Raw genomic sequence first — 26,040 nt, forward strand, 5'->3', positions numbered from 1 at the left:
TAATATGTTGTAAAACTTCATATAACATAAAATAATTAATTATAACCAGAACTCATGAACTCCAAAACAGAAAAGATAAGAATAAATGAGATGAAAATAAAAAGGACACAGTATAACTGCATTAATTCCTTTATCCTCCACTGGGAGAATCATTAAGTATTCAACATTTAGAGTGTTGTGAAAAGTGAAAAGCCAAGTTGAGGACACACTGGAAATGCCAGAATAAACTCCTGTAGCACTAAGTACGTATCTCTGTTAAAGCACCTACAACTTAGTATTATAACTAGATCTACCCCTCTTCACCAAACCAACATATACATAAAGTTTCAGAAGACAGAGGCCAAAACTCTGTTATCTTTGTGCTGAGCACACAGTAGGCAGTCCTCAGTAAATACTGAATTTCATTGAAAAACATTAAAAATATCACTGCTAAAGCATTACTACTGGGCATATACCATGAGAAAATCATAACTGAAAAAGACACTTGTACCCCAATGTTCACAGCAGCACCATTTATAATAGCAGAGACATGGAAGCAGTCTAGATGTCCACTGACAGACGAATGAATAAAGAAGATGTAGTCCATATATACAATGGATATTGCTCAGCCATAAAAAGGAACACATGTGAGTCAGTTCTAGTGAGGTGGATGAACCTAGAGCCTCTTATACAGAGTGAAGTAAGTTAGAAAAAGAAATATAGTATATAAACACGTATACATGGAATCTAGAAAAAGAGTACTGATGAACCTATTTGCAAGGAACTGGAGACACAGACATAGAGAATGGACTTGTTGACAAAGCAGAGGAGGGAGAGAGTGGGACAAACGGAGGAAGTAGCATCAACATATACACACTATACAGTGTGAGATGGACAGCTGGTGAGAAGCTGCTGGTGAGAAAGTGTAGCACAAGAAGCCCAGCTTGGTGCTCTGTGATGACCTGGAGGGATGGGCTGAGGGGAAGGGAGGAAAGCTGGGGAGGGAGGCAGTGTATGTGTAATTATTGCTGATTTGCACTGTTATATGGCAGAAACCAACACAACACTGTAAACAAATTTTAGTTTAAATAAAAAAATATATAAATGTTAAAAAAAGAACTATAAAGCTAAAGTTTCATTCAAGAGGGAAGTATAGCTAGAATAATTTTTTTCTCTGTTATTATAACTTACAAGACCAAGTTGGTGGCAAAAGGGCCAACTATGGGACTGAAAAGGTAAGAAAAAGACAGATACACTATAGAAACAATGTTTTAGAAAAATTAGGAAGAACCGAGATCAAAAAGCTTGTAGCTATTAGCCTTATGGAAGTTATGCACTTCTTTCTGTGAAAGAGCAAAGGGAGGTGATGACCCAGAGGGAATTTGAAACAGAAAAAAAGAAATCTGAGACAGTTATTCTAAATGGCCTAGATGTCTTTTATACCTCTACCTAATCATGTCCACTTTCTACATAAAGGAACATCTGCTGAAATACAGAACAGAGGTAAAGCTGTGGTACTGAGTAACATGAAAAAAAGTTTACAATAATCACCACAGAAAAACTAACCAGGACTTGTGAGATAATTAAGTATTTATAAGTAGCCATAAATGCTTTTTCTTATGAAATTTACTACCTTAATCTCTTGCTTCTTCAATAAAATCATCGTACTTCATGTGAGGAAAAGAGAACAACAATGAACACAGTGGTTAATAGTAATTAGAACATTCTCTCAAAACAGAATAGACAAACCATGTTAACAACTCCATATTCTCATGCCTATCAAATAATTGAAATCTTACCAAATATCTGGTTGTTACTTGAGAACCCATTTGCTATAAAAGACTGGTTTATGTAGTACAGCAATCTGATAGGAACTTTAATTCCCACTAATTCTTAGTAAATCCATACCCAATGTGCTTTTTTGATGCCCAATATATTTTTTTAATGCGTGTGTTTTTATTATAAATACTATGTATAAATTCCTGCTGTATATACCATCTTTTTATCACACAGATAACTGAGTTCTGCTAACAAATCTGAGACATACAAACAGAAATGAATCCTATAGGCAAAAGGAATAGTCTATAGAAACTAAACAGCAGCCTTAGAATTCAGCATTCTTCCTTGCCATTCAACATCTTTGAATATGGATTAAATTTATCAGAGATATCAATGTATAAAAATGACAGCTTCTAAGACACAGTAACACAAGAATTTTGTGAAACAAATGACCTGCCTTTAAACTGAGTCTTTGAGTAAAAAGAGGGGGAAAGAGAAGAGGAAGGCAAGGAGGAGAAAAAGAGATGGGGGAAAGAAAGACAGGAAGGAAGGGAGGAAGAAAGGGAGAAAGCAAGAATGGAGATAATAATAAACAGCCTGAGTTAACTTGTGTATGGACAGATGGTTTTTTTTTTCCAAGCCCTTTCTTTTCCACCAGGGAATATCAATAACCTTTAAAGTAGTCTCACGTTTATTTAAATGTGTGTTCTGACAGTCATGTCAGAAACTGGGTAAAAGCTTTTTCATGGAAATCATTAAAAGGAAAAGATCCAGACAAGAGGCCTGTTCTTTTATGGCAGTGAGGGTGGAACAGAACTGTGTCAGTTTTGAAAGATGGAAGTATCTTAAACACCAATGAAATACATGAAGCACCTTCCTTCTCCCCCTCCCCCGCCCCTCACACTCCTACTACAACTGAAAATTTTTTACCTGCTGCTGGCTAGAATAATACTCTGTTATTAGGGAGCTTTGGGGGTAGGGTTAGGAGTGAGGAGAAAAAGAAAAAAAAAAAGCCTACAATTGTGATTCAAAGCAGAAGGGAACAGAGCAATCCCAGAAGTATTCCAACACAGCTGACCCTCCTGGGTCCTGTGTTCCCCATGTGGTAACTCACAAAGTCTCAACTCAACTTTAAACTGCTGAATCATTTCAGCAAGTGATGTGTACCTATCTGCTGGTGAGAAATAACAGTCATTCCCTGCTTCAACCATCATTTCCTTGCTTCCCACTGATAAGTGATCTGTTGCCCATTGACAAGCACTGAAGCAATGCTGACTAACTCTCCCTAGGAAAATCTGAGGTTGAGCCAGCCAGCCACAAAGGTCACTTCATAACTTGGCTCAAACACAAGGCCCTTTGCAAAAGATGATTTTTGTTCCTGAAAGACCACAGAGATACTGGTATTTCCCTTACTCAAGTTAACAACTTTTCAAGGACTTCCCCCACTCACATTTTTCCCTTCACGGTCCTGGACATTTTTTCCCCCTTAATAGCAAGAGTGGTTTCCTGATATGTTTAAAAAAAAAAAAAAAAAAACACCTTTTTTTTTTTCATTGATATGTTCCATCAAGAGTTTCTGAATTATTAATTGTGCCAGAAAAAAAAATCTTAGATTTATTAGTGCCTGGTCACTTGGAGCTGATGTAAATTTCTGTCACACTAATCGTCTAGATTCCCCAAATGATTTATTGACTCTAACCACCTTAGGAGGAAGTATAATACAAAACCTAAAGTCAGTGTTATTGAAATAGATCTCAAAGATGTCTGGAGATTTCCCCATGAGAGTTAGTATTATTCATAGTCTTAAATTCACTACAAAAAAGACCTGTGAATAAACTCAGATTTCAGGTCCTTTGAAGATACTTTAATATTTTCACTTTACCATTAAAATGAGGAAAATCGCAACATTTTTTGCCTTAAAAATAATTATAAAAAGGAATTCTATAATAATAATAATGTTTATGTATACTGTTTATGCAACAAGCATTATAATATTAAACACATAAACTGGATAATTGTATTTAAACTACAAACAACCCTATAAAGTATTAATAGATGGTGTGATCACTGACCTAGAGCCAGACATCCTGGAATGTGAAGTCAAGTGGGCCTTAGAAAGCATCACTACGAACAAAGCTAGTGGAGGTGATGGAATTCCAGTTGAACTATTCCAAATCCTGAAAGATGATGCTGTGAAAGTGCTGCACTCAATATGCCAACAAATTTGGAAAACTCAGCAGTGGCCACAGGACTGGAAAAGGTCAGTTTTCATTCCAATCCCAAAGAAAGGCAATGCCAAAGAATGCTCAAACTACCACACGATTGCACTCACCTCACATGCTAGTAAAGTAATGCTCAAAATTCTCCAAGCCAGGCCTCAGCAATATGTGAACCGTGAACTTCCTGATGTTCAAGCTGGTTTTAGAAAAGGCAGAGGAACCAGAGATCAAATTGCCAACATCCGCTGGATAATGGAAAAAGCAAGAGAGTTCCAGAAAAACACCTATTTCTGCTTTCTTGACTATGCCAAATCCTTTGACTGTGTAGATCACAATAAACTGTGGAAAATTCTGAAAGAGATGGGAATACCAGACCACCTGATCTGCCTCTTGAGAAATTTGTATGCAGGTCAGGAAGCAACAGTTAGAACTGGACACGGAACAACAGACTGGTTCCAAATAGGAAAAGGAGTACAGCAAGGCTGTATATTGTCACCCTGCTTATTTAACTTCTATGCAGAGTACATCATGAGAAATGCTGGACTGGAAGAAACACAAGCTGGAATCAAGATTGCCGGGAGAAATATCAATAACCTCAGATAGGTAGATGACACCACCCTTATGGCAAATAGTGAAGAGGAACTAAAAAGCCTCTTGATGAAAGTGAAAGTGGAGAGTGAAAAAGTAGGCTTAAAGCTCAATATTCAGAAAACGAAGATCATGGCATCTGGTCCCACCACTTCAGGGGAAATAGATGGGGAAACAGTGGAAACAGTGTCAGACTTTATTTTTGTGGGCTCCAAAATCACTGCAGATGGTGACTGCAGCCATGAAATTAAAAGACGCTTACTCCTTGGAAGGAAAGTTATGACCAACCTAGATAGCATATTCAAAAGCAGAGACATTACTTTGTCAACAAAGGTTCGTCTAGTCAAGGCTATGGTTTTTCCTGTGGTCATGTATGGATATGAGAGTTGGATTGTGAAGAAGGCTGAGCGCCGAAGAATTGATGCTTTTGAACTGTGGTGTTGGAGAAGACTCTTGTGAGTCCCTTGGACTGCAAGGAGATCCAACCAGTCCATTCTGAAGGAGATCAGCCCTGGGATTCTTTTGGAAGGAATGATGCTAAAGCTGAAACTCCAGTACTTTTTGGCCACCTCATGCGAAGAGTTGACTCATTGGAAAAGACTCTGATGCTGAGAGGGATTGGGGGCAGGAGCAGAAGGGGACAGCAGAGGATGAGATGGCTGGATGGCATCACTGACTCGATGGACGTAAGTCTGGGTGAACTCTGGGAGTTGGTGATGGACAGGGAGGCCTGGCGTGCTGCGATTCATGGGGTCGCAAAGAGTTGGACATGACTGAGTGACTGAACTGAACTGAATCTAAAGTTTAGAAAGGCTATTTAAGTGACCACAGGTTACAAATTTCAGAGAGTGGCACAACTAAGATTTGAAGGCAAACTAACAATAATGGCTGTACATAATCATTACAACTATATTCTCATCTGTATATAGAACACCTGTTGCTGATCATATCAGGCTATCTTACATTAAAAGTATTTTAACCCCAAGTCCTGGCCACCTGATGTGAAGAGCCGACTCCTTGGAAAAGACCCTACTGATGGGAAAGACTGAAGGAAAGAGAAGAGGACACCAGAGGATGAGATGGTTAGATGGCATCACCAACTCAATGGACATGAGTTTGGGCAGACTCCAGGAGATAATGAGCGACAGGGAAGCCTGCTGTGCTGCAGTCCCTGGGGTCACAAAGAGTCAGACATGAGTTAGTGACTGAACAGCAATTCCAAGTCTGGCATGTATTATACCAAAGGATGAGAGAAATTATTTTTAAAATTCTAGGCAAAAAGTCTTTCTATACTGTAAAGATAAGTTTTTACACAAATTACTTTTTTAGAATCACTCGTTCATTTACTCAGTTTCCCAATTACTGACACCATAAAAAAAGAAAATGGTAGCACTAGGTATCTGATTATTCAGTGGTGTGTACAAGAACATAAGCATCTCTTAATGTCCTTAAGAACCTCATAAAATCTGAAAGCAAAACACTATCTTATAAAGGTTACACTGAAGAATCTCCAACTTACAGAGAGGAACACTAAAACCCCAAGATAAGAAGGCATGTCACTTAGTTTACTTTGTGAAAAGAAAGCAAAGTGGGCTTCTCAACTTCCAGTCCCATCTAGTAGTCTCTTCCCATTCTTATTTTGATTAGATAGTTGGCCCCTTAGGCCAGAGGAAAAGCATTTTGTAAGTTTTTATTAGTTCTCATTAAATTATATTAACTTGTCTCAGAGATAAGGAGAACTAAACTCTTTGCAATTTAAGTTCACAAAATGTCTGCAATAAGGGGGGAAAAAAAATACCTTTATTCACCTTGTTGTTCTAAAATAGCAAGGATCACTCGGGTAGCATTTTAGGAAAGGTTAGACTAGTACACATACATTAAAAGCCTGATTCATTAACTAATCCATTCTAGGCAAACATATCTTAAGAAGCTTTATTTATATGTTCTCAAAATCCCTTTAAACACATTTTTTTTCACTTAGCTCTCAGAAAAAATGAAACACAGTTAATGAAAAATATTATTTTAATGAAAAATTCATGGTAATTAAATTAAGTTTCATAAATATTTTTATCTCAATCCATTATCACTGAAGATAATGTTGATATTTATGTCATATCAAAGAAAGTGAATAATAACTCAGAATCTAGTCACCTTGTACAATGACTTCAGATGAAAACTGAAAATACAAAGCTATATTTACTATTCATGTAATGCCCTCTACAGCTCATCAGTGGAATGAATCAGAAAACGAGAATTAAATATTTTTCAGATTCAGAGTGAACACAAATTACAATATAAAAAACCTATTCCCCAAATACCGCTAGATATGCACTAAATCTAACTCTAAATATCCAGTTATTTCCCCAAATAATTAGGACAGTCTTATGTCTCATAACCATTGAAAATAATGACTATACCCAATCACCTAGAAACTCTTTCCTAAGATATAATAATATTTTCACAGATACATTATAATACTCAATCCAAGTCTTTAAGTGGATACTTGAAAATGTATGCTATATCCTAGAGTCCAGTCAGTCATTCCCTAGTCCACAGACGGAAAAAAAAAAAAAAAAATCAATCGTCCCTTTTAATGAGGTTTACACAGAAAATGGATAATTAATAACATGATAAATTCTTCTAACTTCATAAAAATTCATATATAAATTAATTTTTCTTAGATTCTTCAAACATAATAAGTCAAATACCCATGTGTTGGTATCACTTATATGTGTAATTAAACACACACACACACATATGGAAACAGAGTAGAAAAGTGGTTACCAGTGGTTACCAGAGTTGAAAAGCAGTTAGCAGGGTAGGGGTGGGAGAAATAGGAAGGGGTTGTTGAAAGGGTACAAACTTTCAGCTATAAGATTAATAAGATCTGACGACCTAACTTATAACATCATTGTGGCTGACAACACTGCATTGTATAACTGAAACTGCTAGGGAAGTAGAATTTAAATGCTCTCAGGAGAAAACAAAGAAGTAAATATGTGAGGTGATGCATGTGTTCATTAATTTGATGGAAGGAATCCTTTCACTATACATGTATATCAAGTCATAATGTTGTACACTTTAAATACCCTACAATTCTATTTATCAATTATACCTCAATAATGCTGAAAAATGTCCATTTGTGAAGAGAGAAATGTGTGTTTAAAAACTGAACCAACATATGATAAACCAAATATTTGATAGTATTCAATATGACAATCTAAGAAAACATCATTACAATACTGTTAGACAGCTAGCCTGCTAGCTGACAGATCATTTCTAACACTTACCCAATTTTCAAAGATACCAGATAGACCTATACTTAAGATTTTCTAGGGTATGGTCAAGTAAATTACAAAACTGTGCCAAAACAAAGGGAATATTATTTGGAAAAAATGACAGTTTTATGTATGTTTAATAAATATGAAGGAACGTTATCATCAAAAATAACATATAAATGAACCAAACAGTGCTAAATAAACGAAAAACACAAAATAAAATATCCTAAAAATTACCTCCCTGATTTCTTGTTTTGTGGATCTCAGACAATAGCATTAAGATTTAACACAAAAAGCCCAGAGTTTTAAAGAACTTTTAAATCCCTTAAGAACTTAATAAGTTACTCAATACCAACACAAAGAAGATATTAAAGGGAAATAGTTGCAAAAAGCAGAGAATAAGGGACAAACAATAAAGTTTCAAGATTTCTAGATATTAAAGGTCATTAAATTCCAGAAAGTCTAAAGCCCCGACACGCAGAAAATGGCAGTATGCGTTGAAGCAGCGGCCAAGGTGGCGGCGACGGAGCCCAAAATGGAGGAGGAGAGTGCCGCGCCCGGCATGCCAAGTGGCAACGGCCCTCCAGGCCCGAAAGGTGAAGGAAAACAACCTGCTCAGAATGAGAAGAGGAAGGAGAAAAACATCAAAAGAGAGGCAATCGCTTTGAGCCATATGCCAATCCAACTAAAAGATACAGAGCCTTCATTACAAACATACCTTTTGATGCGAGATGGCAGTCACATAAAGATCTGGTTAAAGAAAAAGTTGGACGCTGAAGGAAAGTCAAGGGGATGAGCTGTTGTTGAATTCAAGATGGAAGAGAGCATGAAAAACGCTGCTGAAGTTCTAAACAAGCATAGTCTGACCACTGAAAGTCAAAGAAGATCCTGATGGTGAACATGCCCGGAGAGCAGTGCAAAAGGCTGGAAGACTGGGAAGCACAGTATTTGTAGCAAATCTGGATTATAAAGTTGGCTGGTAGAAACTGAAGGAAGTTTTTAGTATGGCTGGTTTGGTGGTCAGAGCAGACATTCTTGAGGATAAAGATGGAAAAAGTCATGGAATAGGCACTGTGACTTTTGAACAGTCCATTGAAGCCATGCAAACTATATCTATGTTTAGTGGCCAGCTGCTGTTTGAGACCAATGCACGGGAAAATGGATAAGAGGGCCTTACCAAAGGGAGATATTTTCCCTCCTGAGCATCTGCAACAACTTCCCCATGGACTTGGTGGTATTGGCATGGGGTTAGGACCAGGAGGGCAGCCTACTGATGCCAACCATTTGAATAAAGGCATTGGAATGGGCAACCTGGGACCTGCGGAATGGGAATGGAAGGCATAGGATTTGGAACAAATAAAATGGGAGGCATGGAAGGACCTATTGGTGGTGGTATGAAAAATATGGGTCGATTTGGATCTGGGATGAACATGGGCAGAATAAATGGTGGAGGTGGAGGCAGTGTCCCTGGAATCAAGAGGATGGGCCCCAACACTGACCGCATGGCTGAGGGGGGGAGAGCGGCGGGGTGGGGACAGGGCAGACAGCATGGAACGCATGGGGGCAGGCCTAGGCCACAGCATGGATCATGTGGGCTCTGGCATCGAGCACATGGACCCCCTGGGCCTTGAGCACACGGGCCAGATCACGGAGCGCATCAGCTCCAACGTGGAGCGCATGTGTGCCAGGATGGTCTTTGGCCATGCCCATTGACCATGTAGGCCAGAACATCGGGCACATGGGCTCTGGTGTGGAGCGCACGGGCCCTGTCATCAAGCACATGGTGCCCCCAGGCATGGGGACAGGCCTGGAGAGCACAGGCCCTGTGATGGACCACACAGCCACCAGCCTGGAGTGCATGGGCCTGAGGCATATGAGCACCAACAGTCTCCAGCGTATGGCCCTGGAGCGCATGGGCGCCAACAGCCTGGAACGCATAGGTCCTGCCATGGGCCCAGCCCTGGACGCTGGCATTGAGCTCATGGGCCTGGCCATGGGTGGCGGTGGCAGTGTCAGCTTTGACCGTGCCATCAAGATGGAGCATGGCAACTTTGGAGGAAGTTTCACAGGTTCCTTTGGTGGAACTGGAGGCCATGCCCCTGGGGTGGCCAGGAAAGCATGCCAGATATTTGTGACAAACCTCCCATTTGATTTTACATGGAAGATGCTAAAAGACAAGTTCAACGAATGCAGCCACGTGCTGTATGCCACCATCAAGATGGAGAATGGGAAGCCAAAGGGGTGCAGTGTGGTTAAGTTTGAGTTGCCAGAGGTGGCTGAGAGAGCCTGCTAGATGATGAATGGGATGAAGCTGAGTGGCAGAAAGACTGATGTTCAAATCAATAGAAATGCTTAAGCAGTAATCTAGAAATGTTCCAAACACAAAGCTCATAATCCTCACCACCCAGTTACCACTTCACCCCACCTCTGCTCACAGAGTTATATTAACTGAGTAAGCAACATGTGGGAAGGCAAGGATGGTACCAGAAAACACAGGGAAATCTAGAGCTTCACATTTCTTACATCCTAGAGCCCTGCTAGAAGAGCAGAGAATCAGAAATTATGAGAAGACATGTAATAAAAGGGGGGGAAAGTAACTTATATATCAAAAAATCAACAGTAATAGAAGATTCACAGATGAGCTAATTGTCCAAATTAGCAGACAAAAACAGTAAAATAAATACTAAATATAAGAATTTAGAAGACTAGAAGAAATTCAGCAATGAGAACTCTAAAAAGAATCAGAAATTTCAGTGTGGAACATAAGGTATCAGAAATGAGGAACATACTGTATGGTCTTAAAAGGAGACAGATGAAAGAGAAGATAGCATTAAAGAAATCAAACTATCAAAGGAGAAAAAAAAGTTTCAGAGACAAATGATCAAATCTAACAAAAGCATAACTGGATTCCCAAAAGAAAAGAGACAAATTATGAAGCAGAAAAAATATTTGAAGAGATCAAGTATAAGAGCTTTCCAAAATTCAAAAAAGGAAAAAATCCAAACCAAGGTCCAAGAAGCTCAGTAAACCCCAAGAATGAAAAAATTGACACACGCACCCCAAAATCCTCTCCTGAACACTACACAGACTCAACAACAACAACAAATATTAAGAGCAACTAAAAAAACAATACACATTGCATTCAGGGGATGCAACAGAAACACAGGTGATTTTTTTCAGTTCATTTTTACTGGAATACTGATGCTTTACAATGTTGTGTTAGTTTCTGCTGTTCAGCAAAGCAGATCAGTTATGCATATACACATATCCACTCTTTTTTAGCTTTCTTTCCCGTTTAAGTTACCATAGAGGAGTAGAGCTTCCTGTGTTACACAGTAGGTTCTCATTAGTTATCTATTATATACATGGTAGTGTGTGTATGTGTGCAAGGACGAGTAAGTGTGCACATGCTCAATTGTGTCCAACTCTTTGTGACCCCCATGGACTGTAGCCCACCGGGCTCCTCTGACCATAGGATTTTTCCAGTAAGAATACTGGAGTGGGTTACCATTTCCTTCTCTAGGAGATCTTCCCAACCCAGGGATCAAACCTGCACTGGCAGGCAGATTCTTTAACACTGAGCCATCTGGCAAGCCCACATAGTAGTATATATATATGTCAATCTCTAACTCCCAATTTATCCCACTCCCTCCCCACAACCCATAACCATAATCTTGTTTTCTACATGTGTGACTCTATTTCTGCTTTGCAAATAAGTTTCTGTGTACCATTTTTGAGATTCCACGTATAAGTGATATTGTATGATATTCACAGCTGGTTTCTCATCAAAAACAATACAAGCAGAAGATAATGAAATAACATTATTAAAGTTATGGGAAAGACAGAAACTAAACAGATCTAGAATTTTATATCTAGTGAAAAATATTCTTTTAAATGAAGGTGCAATAAATGCACACTTAGATAAGTAAAAGCTAAAACTATTGCCAGAAAGCCTGCACAATAATAAATATAAAAGTAAGTTCTTCAGGCTGAAGACAAATGATCCTTGATGGAGACCCAGTTATGAAGGAGGAAAAAAAGAGCACCAAACAGTTTAAATAGGTGGATAAATATAAAAGACTCTTGCAAAATGTATTTAAAGGATTTTGAATTTAAACGAAATGTGGTAATACCATATTAAGGGATTTATAAAATATGTAGGAATAAAATACAATATATAACAATAGCACAAAAAAGAGAATGCGGTAAGTGGAATAATACTGTTGTAAACTATAGAAAGTAAAGAGGAACTAAAAAGCCTCCTGATGAAAGTGAAAGAGGAAAGTGAAAAAGTTGGCTTAAAGCTCAACATTCAGAAAACTAAGATCATGATATCTGGTCCCATCACTTCATGGGAAATAGATGGGGAAACAGTAGAAACAGTGTCAGACTTTATTTTTTGGGGCTTCAAAATCACTGCAGATGGTGATTTCAGCCATGAAATTAAAAGACACTTACTCCTTGAAAGGAAAGTTATGACCAACCTACATAGCATATTCAAAAGCAGAGACATTACTTTGCCAACAAAGGTCCGTCTAATCAAGGCTATGGTTTTTCCGGTGGTCATGTATGGATGTGAGAATTGGACTGTGAAGAAAGTTGAGCACCAAAGAATTGATGCTTCTGAACTGTGGTGTTGGAGAAGACTCTTGAGAGTCCCTTGGACTGCAAGGAGATCCAACCAGTCCATTCTAAAGGAGATCAATCCTGGGTGTTCTTTGGAAGGACTGGTGCTGAAGCTAAAACTCCAATACTTTGGTTAACTCATTGGAAAAGACCCTGCTTCTGGGAGGGATTGGGGGCAGGAGGAGAAAGGGATGACAGAGGATGAGATGGCTGGATGGCATCACCGACTCGATGGACATGAGTTTGGGTGAACTCCAGGAGTTGGTGATGGACAGGGAGGCCTGGCGTGCTGCGATTCATGGCGTCGCAAAGAGTCTGACACAACTGAGCGACTGAACTGAACTGAAAGTATAAGAATTGTTAACTAGTACTAGATAGGCTTCCCAAGTGATGCAGTGATAAAGAATCTCCCTGTCAGTGCAGGAGACTCAAAAGATACAGGTTCAATCCCTGGGTCGGGAAGATCCCCTGAAGAGGGAAATGGCAACCCACTCCAGTGTTCTTGTGTGAAAAATCCCATGGACAGAGGAGCTTGGCAGGCTACAGTCCATGGGGTCTCAAAGAGTTGTACATGACTGAGTGACTGAGCACGCACACACACACACACACACACACACACACACACACACACTATATGGATATGCTACAAATATTGAAACATATATATTAAAATTTTAGACTGTCTAATAAAAAAATTACTGTTATTAAAAGAAGACCCCATGGACTGTATCCTGCCAGGCTCCTCTGTACATGGGATTTTCCAGGTCAGAATACTGGAGTGGGTAGGCATTCCCTTCTCCAGGAGATCTTCCCAACTCAGGGATCAAACCCAGGTTTCCCAGATTGCAGGTGGATTCTTTACTATCTGAGCCACCAAAGAAGCCCAGTAAAAAATTGGTATATAAAAATTAAGACTAAAGCAAAAAGCTCATTGAGAAGATGAAATAGATTTCTAAAAATTGCTGAATGAACCCAAAAAAAGAAAGGAGGAACAAATGAATAAAGAACAGCTACAACAAATAAAGAAGAAACACACAATTTAAATGCAGCCATATGAGGATTTATGATAAATGCAAATGAACTAACAATACCATGTAAAAGATAGATACTGTCAAAATGGATTTACAAAAAAAATTTTTTTAAAGAAAGACTAAATCTATGCTATGTAATAGAAACACACTTTAAAGAACACAGAGAGGCTAACATTAAAAATGCGGAAGATACCAGCCAAGATGGCAGAATTGAAAGATCCTGAGCTCGGCTGCTCTAATGACACACCAAAATTACAACAGAACAGCTATTGATGAAAATGACTGGAAGCTATCAGATGAGATCTTCTACAAATTAAAGATATTAAAGAAGGAACCACAACAAGATGGGCAGGAGGGGCAGAGACACAGTATAGTCAAGGCCCATACCCCAAATGGGTGACCCATAAATGGAAGAATAATTACAACTGCAGACGTTCTCCCCTAAAAGTAATGAATCTAAGCCCCACAGCAGGCTTCCCAGCCCAAAAGTCCTGTACCAGTAAAACAAGTTACCTAAACATTTGACTTTGAAGGCCAGCAGGGCCTACTGTTGGGAGTCCCAGAAGGTTAGAGATCAAGACTCCACTCTTAAAAAGTGCACATAAAATCTCATATGCTCCAGGATACAAGGCAGAAGCAATAATTTGAAAGGCGCCCAAGTCACACCTATCTGCTGATCTTGAGAGTTTCCCAGAGAGATAGAAGGCAACTGGAGCCTACCCTGGGGAAAGAGAAAGCGGCAGCAGACAGTTCAGGGAGCTTGTTCTACCACATGGACATTGGTGCTGGCAAAAAAAAATTTAGAATCCTCCCCCTAGCTTATGAGCCTCAGAATCCAGACCTGTACCTACCCAATGGCCTACAGACACCAGTACTAGGACACCTCAGGCCAAGTACCTAACTACACAGGTAAGTACACGGCTCCATCCAACCACAAAGGCTGACTTTAGGCCCCTGAGCCCACAGCTGCCCCTGCCCAAAAGGCCCAAGACTGAACCTACATACCACTGTATAGACGCTAAACCTGGGATCCATGGGAATCTGCTGCCAGGGACCACGGGACCCACCTACACACAACAGTGGACAGGAACTAGAATTTCTGGTCCTGGTCACTAGCAATTTGTCTCTAGCATCAGGAGTAGCCTCACTCATTAGCAAGAGGACACCAGCCACAGGACAACTAGAGCCCCAAAGCCTGAGGACACAGCTAACCAACCAGCAGGCCAACATAAAGTTCAGGTACCATGAACCAAACAGACAACTGTGTCAGGAACCAGCCCACCCGCCAGCAGGCTGACACCAGCTCTGGAGCCTCTGGGCTGTGCAGCTAGACACCAGTACCCAACTCTACCTGCCAGGGGGCCAGCACTAGCCCTGGTGCCTGGCTTCACCCATCAGCGGTACCAGCCTGGGGATCTCGTGGAACCAACTCTACCCACCAGTAAGTCAGCACAAGCTGCAGGTTCCCACAGGATTATTCAGCCAGCTGCAGTGTGACCCAGCCCTGCCAATGAGGTGCCAGAAACCTTTGTACAAGGCAGGGCCTGGCAACCAATCAAACCGGGAACCAACCAAGCCTACCAGACCACCCACAGTAGCCAGTTCAACAAAACAGTTCAACAAAACAGAAGTACTCACACAGCCCACATAGGGGACATCCCTAGAGCATATAGCTCTGGTGGCCAAATGGAGGGTGGTCTGCTGGTACACACAGGAAGTCCCCTACAAAAGACCACATCTCCAAACTTGGGAAACATAACCAATCTACCAAATGCATAGAAATAAAACAACAAGTTAAGCAAAATGAGTCAACAATAAAAATGTTTGAAATAAAGGAACAAGATAATAAAACAAGTTAGGCAAAATGAGTCAACAGTGAAATATGTTCCAAATAAGATAAAAGCCCATAATAATTAAGGGAAGTGGAGATAACCAAACTATTAGAGAAAGAGTTCAGGGTAATGACTGTAAAGATGATCAAAGAATTTGAGAGAAGAATGGACACAGAGCGAGAAGACAGAATTTGTAACACAGAGTTGGAAAATATAAAGAGCAACCAACCAGACATGAAGAATAAGAACACATGTATACCTGTGGCAGATTCATTTTGATATCTGGCAAAACTAATACAATTATGTAAAGTTTAAAAATAAAATAAAATTTAAAAAAAGAGATAATACACACAAAAAAAGAAAAATACACAGTAGAAATCAAAAGCAGAATAAACAATACAAAGAAACCCATTAATGAGCTGGAAGACAGAGCAGTGGAAATCCTGATCCTGAACAAAAAGAAGGAAATAAAAATAAAAACAAATGAGAAAAGTTTAAGAGATCTCTAGGACAACATCAAGCATAGTAACACTTGCAATAGAGGAGTCCCAAAAAGCAAAGACAAAAAAAGGTGGGGACAGAGAACATATTTGAATACATAATAGCTGAAAACTTCCCTAATCTGGGAATGGAAACAGACATTCAAGTCCGGAAAGAATGGCTAGACACATTTTAATTAAAATGGCAAAAATGAAAGATAAAGAGATAATATAAAAAGCAGCAAGGGAAAAAGTAACAAGTTGCATATAAGGTAACTCCCCTTAGGCTGCCAACTGACTTCTCAGTAGAAATTCTGCAGATCAGAAGAATGGCACAACATATGCAAATTGATGAAATTTAAAAATCTACAAGCAGGAATACTGTACCCAGCAAGGGTCTCATTCAGATTTCATGGAGAGGTCAAAATTTTACCGACAAGCAAAGCTAAAAGAATTTAGCACCACCAAACCAATTTTATAAGAAATGTTTAAAGGACTTTCTAAGCAAAAAAGGAAAGGCCAAAACTAGAAACATGAAATCATGAAAGAGTACTGGAAAATATAGGGTAAGATAGGAAATCAACCACACACAAAGCGAGTAGGAAGGTAGGAATAAAATCATTCTTACCCACAAAAAGGAGTTAAGGGATACATAAAACAATTAGATGCAAAATAAAATGTCAAAAGACGGTAATCATGAGGGGATGAGACTACAAATGCAGGACTGTTAAAATTAATTTTAAATTAAGAGATCAGCAACAAAACTATCATATATATCTCTCACAGTAATCAAAAACCAAAAATCTGTTAACAAATATACATACACACACACAAAGGGAATGGAATCCAAAAATAATACTAAAGATAGTCATCAAATCACAATAAAAAAAGACAAAAAAGATGAAGAAAGGAACTAAAAGGAACTACAAACACAATTAACAAAATGGCAGAAAAAGTACATATTAATAATTACTTTAAATATAAGTGAACTAAATGCACCAATCAAAAGACACAGAGTGGCTGAATGGATATAAAAAAAAAAAGACCCATAAATGCTGCCTACACAAGATTTATTGCAAATGTAAAGACACACAGACAGAAAGTGAGGGTATGGAAAAAGGTTTTATCATGCAAGCAAAAACGAAAAGAAAGCAATATTTATTTCAGACAAAATAGACTTTAAGACAAAGACTACTGAACAAGACAAAGAAGGCCATAACATAATAATCAAGGGGTTGATTTAAGTAGAAGATATAACAATTACAAATATATATGTACACTACATAGAAGCACTTAAATGCATAAAGCAAGTATTAACAGACATAAAAAAAAAGAAGTTGACGGTAACACAAAATTGGTAGGAGATTTTAAGACCTCACTAGCATCAATGGACAGATCAGGCAAACAGAAAATTAATAAGGAAATACTGCCCTTAGGTGACACACTACATCAGATAGATTTAATGATATATATGGAACACTGCATCCAAAGCAGCAGAATACACATTATTTTCAACACGCACATGGAACATTTTCCAGAATAAGTCACGTGCTAGGCCACAAAGGGAGCCTTCTTAAATTTAAGAACACTGAAATCATATCAAGTAACTTTTTGGACCAAAATGTTACGAGACAGAAACCAACTACAAGAAAAAAATGTTGCAAAATACACAAACATGGTAGTTAAAAAATCTGCTACTGAACAACCAATGGATCAACCAAAAAACCAAAGAAGAAACCAAAAAATACTTTGAAACAAATGAAAATAAAAATACAAGGCTTCAAAATCTATAGGACACAGCAAAATCAGCTCTAAGAGGGAACTTTATAGCAATATAATCTCACTTCAGCAAACAAGAAAAATCCCAAATGTACAACCTAACATTACACCTAAAGTAGCTAGAAAAAGAATGAACAAAACTCAAAGTTAGTAGAAGGAAAGAAACCAAAAGAATCAGAGCAGAAATATATGAAATAGAGACTAAAATCAAACAAACAAACAAAAAGAGAAAAGAATCAATGCAACTAAGATCTGGTTTACTGAAAATATAAACAAAATCAATAAACCCATATCCAAGTTCACCAAGAAAAAAAGAGAGAGAGCCTAAATCAATAAAATCAGAAATGAAAAAGAAGTTACAACTGACACCATAGAAATATAATGGGTCATAAGAGATTACCATGAACAACTATTAACATATGCCAATTAAATGAACAACCTAGCAGAACCAGGCAAATTCCTAGAAATGTACAGTCTCCCAAGACTGAAACAGGTAGAAGTAGAAAATATGAACAGACCAATTACCATCAACAAAATCGAATCAGAAATTTTCAAAAATTCCAACAAACACAAGTCTAGGACTTCTGAGGTGACATCTTCCAAATATTTAAAAGGTTAACACCTATCCAACCCAAACTACCGCAAAAAATTGAAGAGGAGAGAATGCTTCTAAACTCATTCTATGATACCGCCATCACCCTTTTACCAAAATCAGACAACAATATCACAGAGAAGAAAATTACAGGCTAGAATCACTGATGAATATCTTAGGTTGGTGCAAAAGTAACTGTGAGTTTTGCATTGTTGAAATTTGCCATTTGATATTGGAATACATTTTAAATAAATGTGGTTATGTTATACATCCTTTTAATGCACAGTTCTCACTTCATGTTTTTTGCTAATGACTTATCACTTGCTGTTTATTTTATATTTATTTTAGACTATGGAAATGACATTAGACAAAAAGCAAATTTGAGCAATTTTCTTATTTGAGTTCAAAATGGGTCATAAAGTAATGGAGACAACTCACAACATCAACAACACATTTGGCCCAGGAACTGCTAACAAACGTACAGTGCAATGGTGGGTCAAGAAGTTTTGCAAAGGAGATGAGAGCCTTGAAGATGAGGAACGCAGTCCTGGCCCATCAGAAGCTGACAATGAAAACTAAGAGCCATGATTGAAACTGATCCTCTTTCAACTACATGAGAAGTTGCCTAAGAACCCAACATCAATCATTCTATTGTCGTGCAGTATTTGAAGCAAACTGAAAGAGTGAAAATGCTTAATTAGTGGGTACCTCATGAGGTGACTGCAAATCAAAAAAATCGCCATTTTGAAGTGTTGTCTTCTCTTATTCTACACAACAACAATGGACCATTTCTCCATTGGATTGTGATGTGCAGCAAAAAGTGGGTTGTGTAAGACAACCAGTGATGACCAGCTCAGTGGATGGACTGAACTGAGAAAAAGTTCCAAAGCAATTCCCAAAGTCAACTTTTGCATCAGAAAAAGGTCCTGGTCACTGTTTGGTGGTCTCTTGCCCAGCTGATCCACTAATGCTTTCTGAATCCAGGTGAAACCATTACATCTGAGAAGTATGCTCAACAAATCAACGAGATGCATTGAAAACTGCAATGCCTACAACTGGCATTGGTCAATAGAATGAGCCCAACAATTCTCCACAACAATGCCCAACCACACATTGCACAACCAACGCTTCAAAAGTTGAATGAATCTGGCTATGAAGCTTTGGTCTCATCTCCCATATTCACCTGAACTCTCGACAACTGACTACCACTTCTTCAAGCATCTCGATGACTTTTTTCAGGGAAAACACTTTCACAACCAGCAGGATGCAGAAAATGCTTTCCAAGAGTTTGTCAAATCCTGAAGCATAGATTTTTATGCTAAAGGAATAAGCAAACATTTCTTGTTGGCAAAAATGTATTTGTTATAATGGTTTCTGTTTTGATTAATAAAGATGTGTTCGAGCCTAGTTATAATGATTTAAAATTCACAGTCCAAATTGTAACTATATTTGCACCAAGCTAATTAAAAGACGCTTACTCCTTGGAAGGAAAGTTATGACCAACCTAGATAGCATATTCAAAAGCAGAGACATTACTTTGCCAACTAAGGTCCGTCTAGTCAAGGCTATGGTTTTTCCAGTGGTCATGTATGGATGTGAGAATTGGACTGTGAAGAAAGCTGAGCGCTGAAGAATTGATGCTTTTGAACTGTGGTGTTGGAGAAGACTCTTGAGAGTCCCTTGGACTGCAAGGAGATCCAACCAGTCCATTCTGAAGGAGATCCGTCCTGGGATTTCTTTGGAGGGAATGATGATGAAGCTGAAACTCCAGTACTTTGGAGTTTCATGCGAAGAGTTTCATGCGAAGAGTTGACTCATTGGAAAAGACTCTGATGCTAGGAGGGATTGGAGGCAGGAGGAGAAGGGGACGACAGAGGATGAGATGGCTGGATGGCATCACTGACTCGATGGAAGTGAGTCTGAGTGAACTCCGGGAGTTGGTGATGGACAGGGAGGCCTGGCGTGCTGCAATTCATGGGGTCGCAAAGAGCTGGACATGACTGAGTGACTGAACTGAACTGAACTGAATATATTCTAAAATCCTCAACAAAATATTAGCAAACAAAACTTAACAATACATTAAAAGGATCATACATTATGATCAAGTGGGATTTATCCCAGAGATGCAAGGATGGCCCAATATATGCAAAGTACTAACACAATAATGTAAACCAACTATACCCCAATAAATTCTTTTTAATCTGCAATGTTAATTGCAGATATCACACATTCCCTGACTTCACACTATACTACAAATTAACAGTTTGAAAAATCATATAAGCATATCAACAGATGCATAAAACATTTTGACAACATTCATATATGATAAAAATTCTCCAGAAATTGGGTATAGAGGTGATCTCAACATGATAAAGGCTATATATGATAAGCACAGAGCTAATAATATACTCAGGCTTCTCCAGTGGCTCAGTAGTAAAGAATCCATCTGCCAGTGCAGGAGACGCAGGTTTGATTCCTGGGTCAGCAAGATTCCCTGGAGAAGGAAATGGCAACCCGCTCCAGTATTCTTGCCCGGGAAATTCCATGGACAGAGGAACCTAGTGGGCTATAGTCCATGGGATTGCAAAAAGAATCGGACATGACTTAGGGACTAAACAACAACATTATACTCGATCATACAAAGTTGAAAGTATTTTCTCTAACATCAAGAACAAGACAAAGATGCCCACTTTCACCACTTTTATTCACCATAGTTTTGAAAGTCCTACCCTCAGCAATCAGACAATAAAAAGAAGTAAAAGGAATTTAAATTGGAAAGAAAGAAGTAAACATCACTCTTTGCAGACTATACATATATACTATACTTAGAAAATCCTAAAGATATTACCAAAAGACTGCTAAAGCTCACCAATGAATTTGTTAAAGCTGCAGGATACAAATTTAATATACAGAAATACACTGCATTTTATGCACTAACAATGAACTACCAGAAAGATAAGTTAAGGATATGATCCCATTTACAATCACATCAAAAAGAATTAAAATACCTAGTAATAACTTCCTAAGGAAGTAAAAGACTTGTACTAGAAAATTATAAGGCACTATGAGAGAAACTGAAGAGGAAACACACACATGCAAAGATAGATCATGTTCATGAATTGGAAGAATATTTTTTAAAATAACCATATTATCAAAGGCAGCCTGAAGGCGCAATGCAATCTCTATCAAAATATCAATGGTATTCTTCACAAAACTAGAATAAATAATTTTAAAATTTGTATGAAAACACAAAAGACCCCAAAGCCAAAACAATCTTGAGAAAGGACAGAGCTGGAGATACCACACTTCCTGACTTCACACTATACTACAAAGCCACAGTAATCAAAATAGTATGGTACTGGCATAAAAACAGACATATAGATTAATGGAACAGAGTAGAGAACCCAGAAATAAGCCCACACACTTGTGGTCAACTAATCTATTACAAAAGAGGCATTGAATACACATGGAGAAAAATCGTTTCTTTAATAAGTGGTGCTGGAAAAACTGGACATGTACATATAAAAGAATGATATTAAAACATTTCCTTATCCCATATACAAAAAATAGCTTGAAATAGATTATAAACCTAAATGTAAGGCCAGAAACAATAAAAGACATAGAAGAAAATATAGGCAGAACACTCCTCAACATAAATCCCAGCAATAATTTTCTCAATCTTTCTCCTAAGGTAAATAATACAAAAAGAAAAGTAAACACATAAGGCCTAATTAAATTAAAAGCTTTTACATAACGAAGGAAACCATCAACAGAAGGAAAAGACAACCTACTGAATGAGAAAAAATTTTTGTAAATGGTATGGCTAATATGGAGTTAATATCCAAAATATATGGATACCTCATGAAACTCAGTATCAAAAAAAAACAAAAAATCCAACTTGACTAAAAAATGGGCAGGAGACTTGAATAGACATTTTTCCAAAGAAGATATACAAATGGCCAACAGGCACATGAAAAGATGTCCAACACTGTTAATCATCAGAGAAATGCAATTCAAATTCTCAGTATCACCTCACATATGTCAGATTGCTGCTGCTGCTGCTGCTAAGTCACTTCAGTCGTGTCCGATTCTGTGAGACCCCATAGACAGCTCCCCTATTCCTGGGATTCTCCAGGCAAGAACACTGGAGTGGGTTGCCATTTCCTTCTCCAATGCATGAAAGTGAAAAGTGAAAGTGAAGTCACTGCAGCCTACCAGGCTCCTCCGTCCATGGGATTTTCCAGGCAAGAGTACTGGAGTGGGGTGCAATTGCCTTCTCCGATGTCAGATTGGCTATCATCAAAAAGACAACAAATAACAAATGCTGATGTGGCTGTGAAGAAAAGGAAATCCTTATACACTGCTGGTGGAATGAAAACTGGTACAATCACTGTGGTAAATAGTATCAATGTTCCTTAAAAGACAGGAGGGTATTCTCTGGCAATCCAGTGGTTGGGACTTTGCACTTTCACTGCCAAGGGCCTAAGTTCAATCACTAGTCAGGGAACTGGGATCCCACAAGACATGTGGCACAGCCAAAAAAAAAGTCTACAAATAGAATTATCAAATGACCCAGCAATTCCTCTCCTGAGTATATATCTGAAAAAAACAAAAACACTAATTTGAAAGATACATACACCCCAATGTTTATAGCAACATTATTTACAATGGCCAAGATATGGAAATAACCTAAGAGTCCATCAACAGATGAATGGAAAAAGAAGATGCAGTAGGGGGTTTCAGGATGGAGAGGACACATGTATGCTTATGGCTGATTCATAGTGATGTATGACAAAAACCACCACAATATTGTAAAGTCATTATCCTCCAATTAAAATAAATAAGTAAATGTTTTTAAAAAATTTAAAAAGATGTGGTAGGTATATACAATGTAACACTGCTCAGTCATATAAAAGTATGAAATTGCAACATCTGCAACAACATGATGGACTTGGAGGATATTATATTTGGTGAAATAAGTCAGGCAGAGAAAGACAAATACTGTATGTTATCACTTATATGTGGAATCTAAAAAATAAAGCAAACTACTGAGTACAACACAAATGACACTCACATATATAGAAAACTAGTAGTCACCAGTGGGAAGAAGAAAAGGGAAAGGGAAAGGGGGATAGAGGATGGTGAGGTACAAACTACTATGTATAATAAATAAGCTACAAAGTTATATGGTGCAGGGAATACAGCCAATACTTTAGCTGAAACACATGTAATATTGTAAATCAACTACATCTCAATAAAAAGTTAAGAAACTGATTTTTTTTTTAATTAATGGGAGTATATCAAAGGTATATAGAAAGCAGCCTTTAAAGAATTCACAATGCCCAAAACTAGAATGATCTCAGCATCTAAATAAAAAATACACTTTTGGATTACAATTCAAAGTATAAAATATACATAAGATCATGCTGACATAAATAAATCACTGAACCAATAAATTAATGATGGGGGGAGGCACAAATCTTCTTTACAGAAGAATTTCAGGTAATTTATATACATACTCCTGCCAGAAGGTGAAAGAGTATCTGCTTCTCCCCATCCCACCCCACAACACTACCTTAAGTGTAAGCTGAACTTAGTGACTCACTTCCAAAGAGGAAGAAGAGAAAAACCGTAGCTGTTTAGTGAAGAAACCTGGCAAATGGAACCTTACCCAGGTGATGAAGTGTCATACCACCAGTGCTGTCATGTGGATACCACACACTCCCGATATGATGATATTAAAAAGAACAGTTGACTTGTGTGGTATGGTTCCCACAAACCCACAATCCCAATCTGATTATAAGAAAAATTATCAGACAAACCCAGATTGAGGGACATTCTACAAGATACCTAGTCGGAAATTGTCAAGACTGTCAAGGTCATGAAAAATAAGGAAAGAGTGAGAGATTATCACAGATCACAGGAAAATGGGGAGACAAAACAACTAAACAATGTGCTATCCTAAACTGAATCAGTGAACAGAAAGAGGGAATTAATGGGAAAACTGGTGAAATATAAAGACACTCTGGAGTTTGGTTATCAGTGATGCATCCATGCTAGATTCTTAGTTTTGATAAGTGTAAATGTAAGATGTTAACAATGGGGGACCTGAGTAAGGGGAATGTAAGAACACTCTGTATTATCTGTGAAATTTCTCTGTAAATATAAAACTATTTCCCCTAAAGTATAATTAAATAGGCAAGTTCAGTTCAGTTACTCAGTCATGTCCGATTCTTTGCAACCCCATGGACTGCAGTACGCCAGGCTTCCCTGTCCATCACGAACTCCCGGAGCTTACTCAAACTCATGTCCATGGAGTCGGTGATCCCATTCAACCATCTCATCCTCTGTTGCCCCTTGTCCTCCCACCTTCAATCTTTCCCAGCATCAGGATCTTTTCCAATGAGTCAATTCTTCGCGTCACGTGGCCAAAGTATTGGAGTTTCAGCTTCAGCATCAGTCCATCCAATGAACATTCAGGACTGATTTCCTTTAGGATGGACTGGTTTGATCTTGCAGAGAAGGGACTCTCAAGAGTCTTCTCCAACACCACAATTCAAAAGCATCGATTCGTAATCAGACTAAACAAGTAAATGTTTAATAGTAAGAGAACTGGTAAAAAAAAATTATCATATATCTATATATGATATACCTATATCATGAGATACTGTATATAACCTTAAAAAATGTTTAAAAGGAAATTTAACAATGTGCTAAAAGCTTAATAAATAATGTTTTAAATGTGAAAATCAATATTAAAAACTATTTAAATAATATTTAATTCTCGTAAAATGTACAACACTGGCAGTAATGCAATAAAAAAGGAACAATGTAAATTAAAGCATTTCTGATAGTTTTTAAAAATTCTCCATGAGAGTTTTGAAAAACTCTCTTCTTGTTGCACCATAGAAGTTGAGTATCACATGCCTCAAGGTCAATTTTTTTATTCTATGACCCTTCTTTTGAAGTTTCTACAAAAGTAGCATCCTAAATGAGGCAGATGCTGACATTTGCCTATCCGAGATCAATTACCTCCTTCCATTCTAAAAGATTTTCATTTTTTGAAGAAAATCATAAATGGGTGCTGAATTTTGTCAAAGGCTTTTTCTGCATCTATTGAGATGATCATATGGTTTTTATCTTTCAATTTGTTAATATGGTGTATCACACTGATTTGCATGTATTGAAGAATCCTTGCATCCCTGGAATAAACCCAACTTGATCAAGGTGTATGAGCTTTTTGATGTCTTGCTGAATTCTATTTCCTAAAATTTTGTTGAGGATTCTTGCATCTAGGTTAATCAGTGATACTGGCCTATAGTTTTCTTTTTTTGTGTTGCTTTTGTCTGGTTTTGGTATCGGGATTATGGTGGCCTCGTAGAATGAGCTTGGAAGTATTCCTTCCTCTGCAATTTTTTGAAAGAGTTTCAGAAATGTAGGCATTAATTCTTCTCCAAATGTTTGATAGAATTCTTCCGTGAAGCCATCTATCTGGTCCTGGGCTATTGTTTTTTCGGAGATTTTTGATCACAGCTTCAATTTCAGTGCTTATAATTGAGTTGTTCATAATTTATACTTCTTCCTGGTTCAGTCTTGGAAGATTGAACTTTTCTAAGAATCTGTCCATTTCTTCCAGGTTATCTATTTTATTGCCATATAGTTGTTCATAATACTCTTTTATAATACTTTGTATTTCTGCATTGTCTGTTGTAACCTCTCATTTTTCATTTCTAATTATGTTGATTTGATTTACCACTCTTTTTTTCTTGATGGGCCTTAACACAGTAAAGGCCATATATTATAAACCTACAGCAAACATTATTCTCAATGGTGAAAAGCTTAATTCCCCCTAAGATCA

At 38.0% G+C, this 26,040-nt stretch overlaps 1 protein-coding gene and 1 pseudogene across 2 annotated transcripts in view; one reads left to right on the plus strand and one right to left on the minus strand.

The window, feature by feature from the left end:
• The window catches only part of EXOC6B (exocyst complex component 6B), a 728,809-nt gene that overhangs the window by 453,466 nt on the left and 249,303 nt on the right, over positions 1 to 26,040 (minus strand). The window lies entirely within an intron of this gene.
• LOC102268164 (heterogeneous nuclear ribonucleoprotein M pseudogene) lies at positions 8,328 to 10,199 on the plus strand (annotated as a pseudogene).

This window comes from Bos mutus, chromosome 11, assembly GCF_027580195.1.
Source record: "Bos mutus isolate GX-2022 chromosome 11, NWIPB_WYAK_1.1, whole genome shotgun sequence".
In the NCBI taxonomy this organism is placed as follows: Eukaryota; Metazoa; Chordata; class Mammalia; order Artiodactyla; family Bovidae; genus Bos; species Bos mutus.